At 36.1% G+C, this 12,497-nt stretch overlaps 1 long non-coding RNA gene across 1 annotated transcript; it reads left to right on the forward strand.

Moving 5' to 3' along the window:
- Window positions 1-8,154: 8,154 nt before the first annotated feature.
- On the forward strand, window positions 8,155-12,497 carry LOC107313802. The gene is made up of 3 exons (XR_001555199.2): window positions 8,155-8,467; window positions 9,729-10,012; window positions 12,422-12,497. It is a non-coding gene; the product is annotated as an uncharacterized LOC107313802 (long non-coding RNA).

The following is a 12,497-nucleotide window of genomic DNA, read 5'->3' on the forward strand; positions in this document are numbered from 1 at the left end:
CACCTCTCATGTTCTCTCTGGTGAGCCAGCCGCACAGCTCAGCATGTGGGGCTGGCACATACACTCCCTTCCCCACATCTGGCCACTGATGTGAATAAGTCCTGTCCAGCCCTGAGGGCATGAGATCTCAATTTTCTGTCTACAAGGAGGGTGGGTTCTTGGTGAGGATCCAAGCACAGCCAGGCCCAATTTATGTATGCAGAGAAAGAGGTTGCTCAGCAATTAGTTAATACTCTTGGCATTCAAATGACATTTACAATCAAACCAGCAAATCTGGCTGAAGTTTCAGATCATGGAATTTTTTTTCAAAGACTTTCTTTATTCTGTCAAATCAACTACTGAAACAAACTGGAATTTTACCAAGTCTGTGCTGAAGCCTTGGGAATCACAGTATGCATCCTTGCACACTAGGTACATCTGTGCTTAACCAGCAATCCCGTCACACTTAGATCAGTAAGGAGGACATGAACCCAAGAAAATTAAAACATCAGAGTCCTCATTGGTCTTTGGAGCCACAGATCTTTAAGATAAAGGCATCTGTAAACAGTGAGAGTGCTAAAAATATTGAAACATTATTAAAAATGTCTACTGTTTTTTGTTTCTTTTGAAAGGACTTGGATAGCTTTGATTTAATTGATACATGGCAGAAGGCAGTGTTCCTCTGCTGTTACTTTAATTACTGCAAAAGGAAAAACAGCAATAGCATTAAGTACTCGAGTAGTAATTTTAGCATGTGTATCAGCAGTAATACAGAATTTAATTCTTGCTTATCATTGTTAACAGGGGGGAGATTGTTCCTTCAGTTCTTTGCAGTGAATCACCAGATTATCACAAATCAGTCTCATACGTGCTATTTTGATAGCAGGAATCTGAGAGACCAGCAATGTTCTTATATGCTCTTTACCTCTTCTTTTAGAAATGGTTATTTCCAGTAGATAACTGGAGAAATTATCCTACACTTCCTTGGTCTCACCATATATATTATTTATAGGGAGCAGTATTTCCCTACATGCTCAGTGCTGTAGTGTTCAACCACTGTATGTCATCAGGAAGACTGTAATGATAGCCATACTAATTCCTGTGCAATAGCAAAAGGGAAACAAGAAACTTGAGATGAATCTAGAGGTCAGAAAAGTTAATTAATTTTCCATGTTAAAAGTTTGTTCATCTAGAATGCTTATCCTTTTCCTTTAGAAGCCAAACACTTATCCCTGATGAGATGAAGCACACAATGGTCACCAGAGCTGAGCATTAAATAGTGAGGGCTTGTTACAGGTTGGTACAGGAACTAATAGTAAGTACAGCTAAGGCTTATAATGTTATAACGTACAGGCTAGGCAATAGTAAAGCCATAGGCCTATATTCTTGTATATCTTTTCCTATGTTAAAGTTGTCTAAAATCTAAAATATTTTAGAATAAACAATGTAATGTTTATTAATTTGTTTAATGGTTTTGAAAACCTCAGTTCCCTCGAAGTAACTCTAAGCACTGGGATCCACTAAAATCAAAAGTTTTATTAGCGTTTTCTTTCTTTCTGAGATAAAGTAGTGTATGGGAAATTGGTAATCACAGCCTAAACCTCTGATTAATCAGCTGAGGCAAGTATCGTCAGCAATGGAACACAGGTGAGAGTAATTAACTGTGCTTCCAGAAGGGGTGGAGCTTGACTCCACCTCCTCTAGATCTCATTTAAGGGCTGACCACCACTAAGGCAGCATCTCTTGGAGATTGCTCCTTGGTGGAGATTGCCTCAGCATTTTCCAGCAATGGCATCCATGTTGGTGAGTTTTTACCTATAAACAACCTTTTGGATCTCTGTTACAAGCAGTTTATCTGAAGGCAAGGAATGGTAGCTAATGCCATTAATTCCTATCTTCTTGTCTGTTCTTTGGTGTTGAAGATAACATTGTATTTTAGAGAAAAGGTAGTGGCTTCTCAATAGGGCAAGGACAGCGAGTGATCTATTGAGAAATTTCATAGAACAATGGATATTGCAGAAAAAAAGACTGTTAATTCAAATGAATTTCCTCTTCTCTCTTCCTCTGTTACAGCACCCCAATATGTAGTGACTCATGTGATTATAATGTCATGTCACTAGAAGATATTAAAATGAATTTATTGGAAGTTTGCTTTTAAATCTCTAGAATATTGGGCAAAATAATCCAGACTATATCTTAATAACATACTACAGCATTAAAACTATTTTACCTGTAACTCAAAGCTTTCTAAACTGTGTGATCTTTTCACCAAAATCAGTGACTTATTTATTTAGTGGTATCTAAGGGATGGAAGTAAGTTACGTACCAGGGCTGAAACGTTCAGTCCATAACATAAGAGTTCACTGATAAAGTTATCCATTAGATGGTATAACCATCATCTCTCTTGAAATCAAAGAGATAAAAGTTTCTAGCTGGGCCACAATGGCTAAAGGACTTATCACTCTATTGAAATGAATGACCTTTAATTTTTTGAACAGCATGAAACAAACACAATTTACTAACATACTTCATCTGAAATAGAAGCTGATATCCTTGTCTTGATGCAGTTTAAGACTTGAGTTAATTCTAAGTTTGTTTAAGACTTCTTCTGGTTGGAAACTTGTGAATTATGAAATTCTTATTTCTTTTATACCCTTCCTTAAAAATTCTGTATCACAAAGACACCATAAAAAGAATTGAAGATTGATCAGGAAGTGGTATCTATAAGGCCAGAGCAATAGGATTGCAGCAATAGCTTACTTCATCTCTTTCCATTATGATTTTAAAGGCTGATTATTTAACACACCTATTCAATATCATTAGGCATATTAAAACTTTACATAGAATCGTATGCACGGCACTTAATGTATTAAATTAACAGGGGATTAAATCTGCTTGAGTTGGCTGGGGAGACATTTGCTTTATGTTCTGAAATGAATGTTTATGATAGTCCTACTTGGAAATACGAAGTTGGGTTAATGGCTCTTTTAAGTACTATAGTGAACTAGTTTTAAAAACTAGTGCTTACTTTGCAGTCACCTCTGCATAACATAATTTGCATGTCCATACCACAGCCTCCCATGTCATGTTGCATAAGATGCTGGATTTTGCACTATTTTTTCAAAAGTATTTTATGTGACTTGGCTACTATACTTTTTTTGATGATAGGGAGAGAATAATCTCTCCCTGTAGAATGAGAGATCCAGACATAAATGCCTTCTTTTATAGTGTATTTTAATTTGAAGTAATGCATTGATCAAAAAGATTTGCGGCAATGGGGATTGAAGTCTGTCATCTGCAGGCAGAAGTTTGGAGGTTAAGTTCAGTTAAGATTTTTTTTTTCTTTAAGTAATTTCTTCAGAAATGTGGGTGAGATTTAAGGAGAATAAAAATATTTTTTCTTCTTTTTTCTCCAAATTACATATCTGGGAGATAACCTGTACAATTTTCTCCAAGCTGACTTCCAAACTTGTCTTCATGGCAGTAGTCAGGACCTTTCTCAAGCTCTTCATCCCCCATGTGGATGTTCCTTCTACTTCCATGTAGCAAGATGGGATTCTATAGCTGGTATGAGGTTTATCCTTTTGTTGTATAGTCACTGACAACTTTCCCTGGCATCAGATGATAGAAGTGTAGCGACTGATGTGGCATCATGAAAGAGGTGTATCAGAATATATTTGGCATATAAATATCTGTTCTGTGGGTAGGATTCAAGTGTCAAGGTGATAAGAGTACATGCAGAGAGGGGAATCTGATCTCTTGAGTTGGTCCATAAGTATTCACTTTCCTGACAGGAATAATGAGACTGTAGATGACTGAAGGAAGAATTTCTATATAGGCATAACCCTCTAAAATGAATCACCTTTGACAAAGCTCTGATGACTAAGTACACAGTTCTGTTCAGTCCGTGTAACCCAGTTTTTACCAATTTTATGCTTTTTAAATGGGAATTATGTCCTTCTGCCTCTAGGTATAACTGTGAAATTAAGCAATGCCATTAGAGTTACAGGACACATTCTCTGGTGGGTTAGAATCAAGATAAAACTTGGATCATATGGTGGTTTTCAGATTGTAAAGTCTATGGATCACTCTCCTAATGATCTGAGAAATGGAATCATAAAAAGGTTTTTTGTTTTTTTTTTGTTGGTTTTTTTTTTTTTTTTAGTAGGTTTAAATTCACCTTGTATCTCCACTGGGAGATTTATAGAGGTCTGTAAATTAAAAAAAAAGGCTGAAAATATACTGCACCAGTTTAAAAGGAAGGAAAGAATGATGATAAAAGGATGTATTTCAAAGCATTAGTTGTAAAATTTGTCCCTTAATTGGGAACAGAAAAGTATACAGTTTAGAAATATGATTATTGTGTTTTCATGGGTATCAGAAGATCTCATGGCCCAGCCTCCATTTGTTAAACAAGATGAAGTTTTCAGGGAGAACACAAGCCTGCATGAGGGTAAGGAAGGGAGAGAAAGGCGGATCACTGGCCATTATACGCCCAACTAAGGAATAAGTGCTGAGATTCAACCACGTGTTAGTTGTTGTATAATAAATTCATTCAAGCCTTGGAGAAGTGCCTTTGCAATTTTTAATCTAAATGAATCCCTTCGACCATTAGGTTACAATGTGATATTTTGGGAATGTGTTTTTTTTTATTTTAATTTTTTTGTATCTCGCACACTTTCATAGAATCACAGAATGACCCGGGTTGGAAGGGACGTCAAGGATCATGTAGTTCCAGCCCCCCTGCCAAACATACACATTTACTAGATCAGGTTGCCCAGGGCCCTGTCCAACCTGGTCTTGAACACCTCCAAGGACGGGGCATCCACAACCTCCCTGGGCAGCCTGTTCCAGGAACTAACCACTCTCCTAGTGAAGAACTTCCCCCTAACATCCGACCTAAATCTTCCCTCTTTTAACTTAAAACCATTTCCCCTAGTCCTGCTATTGTCAGCCCTTGAAGTGCCTGAACTAAGGCAGGGCTAAGGCTGCTCCCACTGGGCAGAGCAGGGCTCACTCAGCATCCTGCAGTCCCTCTTCTGGTGAGTGTATGAACAACTGTTTCGAGGGCTGAGGAGACATTCCCTTTGTCTTGTCATGATACTCTTTGGAAACTATTTTTTTTTATGCATTTCTTCTTATTGCTAGGTGCTTTAATCAGGATTGAAAAGGCTCTAGATTTTAAATCTTCTTTTAAGAAAGGAGTGGATTTCTGAACACTGAGAATAGCTTCGTCACAATTATCACAGTTAATGAAATAGGTAAATATTAAGTGCAGCTTAAATGCATTAAAACAGCAGTATCCTACAAAGCTAGTAGACAAACTTTTCAAATGGATTAAATACTTCTGTAATTCCATATATGTACAATCAGTTTCTCTGTACTAGAAAACATTTGTGTTCAACATTTTCTTATTTCAGTGCCATGGAGCTCTAAGTCCAGGTATCTCTGAAGCTGTTTTCTACTTTTAGCTTTAGATATAAAAATTCCTGATTGAATTTTTGAGAGAATTTTCTTATCATATTATGGTCTTCTATTAATTTTTCTCATTTCTCTGAGACATAGTCTCTATTCTTTGCTTGCCATTGGCTGGGATATATTTTCTGATTACTCTTGAGGGATTTGAGTGCAGTAAGAAGGGTATGGATTCCATTAACATTAATACTTCATTCACTTTACTAGCTTTTTTCTTTCACTTTTTACTTTTTGATTCTTTTCCAGCTGGAAGTGAACAATAGCATATCTGCTTAATCAAAATCAGGCTTAATCAATCATGGGTTTTTTTGGTGTCTATATATACATATAAAAAAGTGTGCTTCACTCTCTATGATGGAGAAAGAAAATTCTTAGGGAGTAGTGTTTGAAACAGATTGTAGTGATGTAGGAACTGAAATTCATACTATACAGTAAAACTGTAATAAGATGTTATTGAATATTGCCTTAAAAATTCTCTGGCACTAACAATGCATTCTGCTTGGGAGAAAATCTTGATCTTGACCCATGAAACTTGAGGATCTCAGTTACATTTGATTTATGTAAGCACTTAGTTTATCCTTTCTGAAGCACTCAGAACGCATACATATATATTTAGAAGATATAAGCTGCAATGTCACTGAATCCATTTTGAACACTAAGAAAAAAATCTTAAGCTTATTAAATAAAGGACTGAGCTGTACTCTGTTCCCTATGTCCTATGGAAGATGATAGAGTTCACCTCAACCAGCTAACAAATTCTAAAAATAAAAAGCCATTGTACATGTAGAAGCTGTAAACAAGGTAAAAGTTTAGCTATAGAAATGCTTAAGACAAATATTTCTTAACCATAACCATCTGATAGTCTGAGGCTGCAGGGTTTATATGTGAGCTGAAATCAATACACTGATATACTAATATGATAGTCTGTCATGACAGCTATGCCTAAAAAGTGGACACATTTAAGTACTTATGCAATAGAAGTTATTGCTGGCAAAGATTGGCATCAAAAGATCTTGTCCTCCTGTGAATACAAGGCAAAATCTTCCTTTCTGTTTCCTATCACTTTGTATGTACAAATTTGATCTCACTCACCCCATCTTTGGTGTTTCATGCCTTCTAAAAGGAATGTAGTCATTCACAAGGTCTTAACTACTCAAGACCATAAACACTGCATTTTAGACTGTTACCCTTCAAGTCTTTGAACTACCTCCAATTCTACATTAATTTTCCTGGATTACTTTTCTTGAGTTAATTAGTTCTCTTTACTGTCTGCCCACATCTTTGATTTGTTTTAGAGATTTCCTTACTTGTACAGAAAAAGATTTCTTTTTGCTGCAGTTAAGAGAAGTGAAATAATGGCCTGCAATATTCTGCAAGTTTATTAATTCAGGAAGTTGGAAATCATATTGTCATTCTTTACAGGGAAACCTATTATTATTATCACCATTAAGTACTGATTAAATATACATTGTCCTTTTATAAATATATTATGCTAATAACCCTTCCATGATCTTATAATACTTCAGGATAATTCCAAAACCAATATATGTAGGAAATCTTTTTCTTTTTTTTTTTTGGCTTTCAATAGACTGTGTACTGATTTTTTTCTCTATGTAGGCCATCAGCTCACAAATAAAAGAAAGAGATTGTGAAGCCAAGGGCAACTTTTGGATTTGCACTATGTTTCATTAAAACCATATGAACATCAAGCAGTTTTTAGGGGGACTCGCATCAATACAGCCAGTACAGTATAATCTGTAGACAAATGTGAATTAATAGCACTGAAACTAGTGCTAACTGCTGTTATCTCATGCCCTGCCGACTTCATTGATAAATTTTTGTAGCTCGTGTTGCTAAAGGATGCATTTTTTATTTTTTTTTTTAAACAGAGCCTGTGCTCTGTTGAAAGCTTTTTCACATTTCTCTGTACCTCCCAAATAACTACAAGGTAGAGATGTTGTCACTCAGGCATAATGTATTCAAATATGATACAGGTATTTGTATGGAATAATGTCCATGTGAAACATCCAGAGGATTCTCCTTGAAATCAGCCTCTGGAAAGATAACAGTCTTGGAAAGAATAACGAGCCTTGTAAGAGTCAAGAGCATTGGTTTTAATGTGGTTATTGAGATTTCAACACTACATCTTGGTTTGCTGGATGTCTGGAATGCAGTGATACAAACAACTTGACAAGGACATGAGCAATTAAGGTTGGCATTTAAAACAGAGACAGAAGTATTGTGCATTTATATGAAATTTCAAGTGCAAAACCAGCAAGCAGAGATTATTTAAATAACGTGGAGATAGGATCAGGATCAATTTACATCTACTCTTTTTCAGCCAAATAAAATCATTTTGTATCACTTGAGGAGAGTTGCATGGCTTTGCACGTACTATTCACTCCTTTTGAGACATGTTTTCAACAGAGTTGATGTATTAGTGAAATGCGAAATTCTTCACTTCAAGAATCTTTTTTTCGGTATCTTTTCAGTAATAGAACACTGAAGATTTATTTCCCATTTAAAATAATGTACACAGAATGACATGAAAAGCACAGAGTAACATTTACTTTGAAATATTCATTTTTCTGTAGTATTTATGGTGTAACAGAGAAGCATCTTGAGACCCATACCATTATTTTTTCTTAAGATGAAATATCCTGATATTTCCTGATCCTGATCAGGAATCTGAGAATAAAATCATTTTGAAGAATGAAAGCATTTGCATAAAATATTTAAAGAGATAATTTTTTATAGTCTCTTTGTGTAACTTATCCAATTTGATTTTTGTTTTTGTTAAGAAGGAATCTGAGGAAACTCTTTGTTTTCACCTGAATTAAATACATACCTGCAGCAAGGCAAAACAAAATAATTAATATCCCATATTTCCTGAATGTGATGATGTGAACTTGCATTAAGCAACACAAACCCAGGAAGGCAAGCTGTTCTTTGCAATGGAAACTATTCCAGTGAAGGGATGAGAATACTACAGGTGTACCAGACTGGGCTACAGGTGAGTCTCTAATGGGGTTATACAAACAGTGCACAAAGGGTGTCTTTTCTCAATATTTTTTTGGTTTGTGTTTTGCTTGTTTGTTTCTTGTTCATATTTGTTGGTATTTTTTAGCAGATAGGACTCTTGGTCCAGTATTTATTATAATGCCGTGTTTAGGCTCAGTGCAAACAAAACACGGTGCTAGTCCTTTAAAATTTCTAAAATTATAATATTTTATATATAAATAAAATTATAAATTATAAAATATAATATATGTATGTGTATATATATACATATATATACACATGTATACACACACACACACACATATATATATAAAATTTCTAAAATAAGACTTCAGTGAGCTCAATTTTTTTTTCTTGAAGATGAACTGTGATTGAGAATATACCAGCCTTCCTCACATCTCTATGGAAGAATTCCTGCTGGACAAATACCACATTAAAAAAAAAAACTAAAAAAAAACCCCACAAAATAAATAGTCAAGAATATGATAATTTCAGGTCCCTGTTAAACCACTTGTGAGAAATGGGAAGCAAATAAAAGAAAGGAGGGGAATTTAATGAAGAGTTAAAAATTGGAATTGTATAGCTTAACAAATTAAAAAAAAAAAAAAGCAACACCAAAAACCTATGACCTTTGACCCCCTGACACCAGAGGCTGAGCTGAGATCTTTAGCAGCAAGATTGACCAATAGAGACTGCTGAGCACCCAAGATCAACCTCAATTAAGAATAACAAAGTTCCCTCTTTTTACACAGCCTTGATGTTTCATAAGATCTTGCTCATTGCACACTTTTTGTGTGGTGAGTTTGAATAACACTGCCCAGAGCTTTTGGGTAACACAGCACTTGCTCTGTAGGCAGCAACCCAGGACTTGCTAGCAGTAGCTCAGCTGTTCTCTCCTGCCTGCTACCCAGATGCTCACAAGTACAATGCTGTGTTAACACAACCTAATTATCTGCCATGTGCAACTATTTATACTTTCTTGCTGTGTTAGAGAGATATGAAGGCAGCTTCTCTTTCCTTAAAAATCCCTTTGCATTTTGGACTCAGTGTTGAGGAAATTAATATTAAAATGTAGCCCTCGTTTCTCTCCATTTAGAGCATGGACTTGCATGTAAAAAAGAAAGCATGCTTTGGATTCCCTTAGTGAGTCATCTCTATTTCACTGGTGATTCATTTCTTGAAAAGAGAAGAACGAAAATTTGGCCTGCTAACACCAAGTGCCATCTATTTATCTTTCTGTTTATTTATTTTAGCCCAGGGCACTTTCAAAGCATGCAACTGCAGGAATGTGTCTGGGCTGAGGGCCGCTGAAGCTGCTTTTTTCTGGAGTTGTGCCCATGCAATATGAAACTGAGATGAAAAGGAGAACCGTTATTCACACAAAGCTCTCTTCCACTGAAGCATAAAAGGGGAGGAAGGATTCATTCAGTCAGCCTGAGTGCATGCTAGGAGCATTTTGGGTTTGTGCGTCATTGGGTACCTGAACCTCCTCCCACAAGGATGACTGGCAACTCAACCAACCCTCTCAGACATTGAGGTGAGTCCCAGTCACCCAGGGAGCTTCCTCATCTCTTCATCACTTGGTGCAGTGAGTGGCACTCTAGGAAACTATAGTACATGAACAGGTATTGAAATCAAGCAGTTTGTTTATGCAGCTGCCTTTACTAACATTTAATTTCCATCCTAAGTAATGTTATCTGCAGCACAGAGAAAAGCTAAATTCTAATTTTAAATACATAAAATTACTATAATGGCAATTAGTTAACCCAGATATGGTTATAAATTGCTCAGCGTTTTTTGCGAATTTTGAGCAAGCTGTCACAAGCTGAGCTACATCCATAAGCAATTGTGGTTTCTGTTTTATTTCCTTTAACAAACATAGGACACAGAACAGCATTCTTTCTTCCTCCTGAATCCTACCTAAATCTTACCATCTAAACTCCACAGACTAAGAAACTACTTTTGTGTATAGAGCAATATTTTCTGTTCAATCTAGACAATACATTTCATGTTAGAGTTGTTTTTGGATTACTTGTTGTTAGAGATAGAAAACCTTTGTCAGTGTTTTAGCTTCTGTTAGTGACAGACAGGCAGAAATTCTTTGAAGTTCTGGGAGGCAGAATCATTTTTAAAATGCAGACTTTTTTGCCACCCAAGATAAGGTAACCTCAGATCAGTGATGAATGAAAATAGGAGCAATTACTGGGCTGCTAAATGAATTCTGGCCATGAATTTTTTTTTTATACACCAGAGAAATTAGGGCAAGGGCTGAATTCTTTATCGGAATTCCAAAGAAACTTTTTTAGTTTTTTTTTATCTTTGAAAATTTTAGTGCCCTCTTTGTAGGTATAAAAAGAACACAGGTGGGATTTTGTTTAATTTTGTTTTCAGTTTTTCCGTTCAGTATCTTTTATTATGGTGGTGGAAAAGGGAGTGCTGAAACACACCCTCTTAGAATTTTTCAGAGATCTTGAGGTTTAGTCAAATTTGTTGGTCACAGAGAAGCTCACACTCATATGTATTGAGCAGAGTTTAGAATGCTCAGTTTTAGACAGCAAAGGGGGGACATGCTGATGCCTTTGCAAAATGCAGAGAGCCTTTGAAGAGTATGGTATTTCCAGAGTGAAAAGTCAGCACGTGGAGATTTTTGTGGGCAATAAAATGCGGCACAGGTCTAGTGTCTCCCATCTCTTTCTGTGCCTGGAGTAAGTGTCAATCACTGCTGTTCCTATGTCTTTAAATTTCAATCTGTAGATTAATCTAATTGTAGCAATAGAAGAGTATTTGCCTTTGAACTTCAAAATATTTTCAGGAAAGATAAGGTGCAAAGTAGTCCTTTGTTATTGTGCTGGTTTTTAAGAATAAGAGTCTTTCTGTGTCATTAATAAACAAGTTTACTTCCCCAAGATGGATATGAGGTACAAGAAACATCATGATTTTCTTTATTTTATATGAAAAACACCTTCAGAGTCCAATGAATATTTGTGTGAAGAAGTGAAAAATAAAATAGTCTGTATTTGTTCAAGTAATGCAAATGTGAAGACATTTGGGAACTAATTTAAAATATTTGCGTTTTCTGCATTCTATATAGGCTACCCAGAGTTAAGGTTGCATTTTGCTGTAAAGTCACTTTTATCCTGCTGCGATATGTGAGGTCCAGGAAGAAGTGAAAAAGGCAGGAATTTGTAGTTGAAAAAAATTATAATTTGTTATAGAAGCAGATCTCCCCATCCACTCACTCAGACCAAGAGTTATGAGCCAATTTATACATCGGAATCTTCCAGTCCCAGTGGGTGCATGTGTTGCCTTGCCCTCTGCTGCTTGCCTTATGTTTGTCCTGTCAAGGAAGATCTACTCTAAATAGATGAATTGGGTCTTACTTCTGATAGATGGCAAAGACACTCTGCTCATTTCTGTATATTTGAAGACTGAAAATTTGGATATGGATTTTAAGGTACATATTTAGGGGATGTATAGAGCTGGAAAGGGAAAAAAAAAACGAAACACATATTGATATGTAAGATGAGAATTTGGGAACACTCAGCAAAATTTCCTGGTCTTTTAAACCTCCCTGTACACTTTTCCAAGTAAGTTGGGGTAGGTGAATTAAAGTTGATTCTGACCATTTCCTTCAGATCTTCCATCAGTACACTAGCTGAAGTCTGTGTGATAGTTAAGGCTTTAGAGTGAGCTCATTGCTTTTCCCAATCTTGTATTGTCACAGGCAAGAAGCATACCTCAAACATTAAAAGTTTAGGCACCTACAAAAGTGGGTACCATACAGTGCTGTAAGATTTTGCTTTCTTCCTTAATTGTTATATCAGCATATATTTCTGAATGATGCATTTCAAAATGATTTCATCATCTTTGAGGGGTTTGTGGCTCTGTCTTGCAGAAAGGCAGTGACTTGAGAGGTTTCAGATACCTGGTTCTTCTTTTCCTGCAGAAATCCTATTTCCAACACCAATTCAATGAGATATAATGTGGAGCTGCTACTGGAAGGAAGGTATAGAAGGGAAGTC

Source organism: Coturnix japonica, chromosome 4, assembly GCF_001577835.2.
Source record: "Coturnix japonica isolate 7356 chromosome 4, Coturnix japonica 2.1, whole genome shotgun sequence".
Taxonomy (NCBI): Eukaryota; Metazoa; Chordata; class Aves; order Galliformes; family Phasianidae; genus Coturnix; species Coturnix japonica.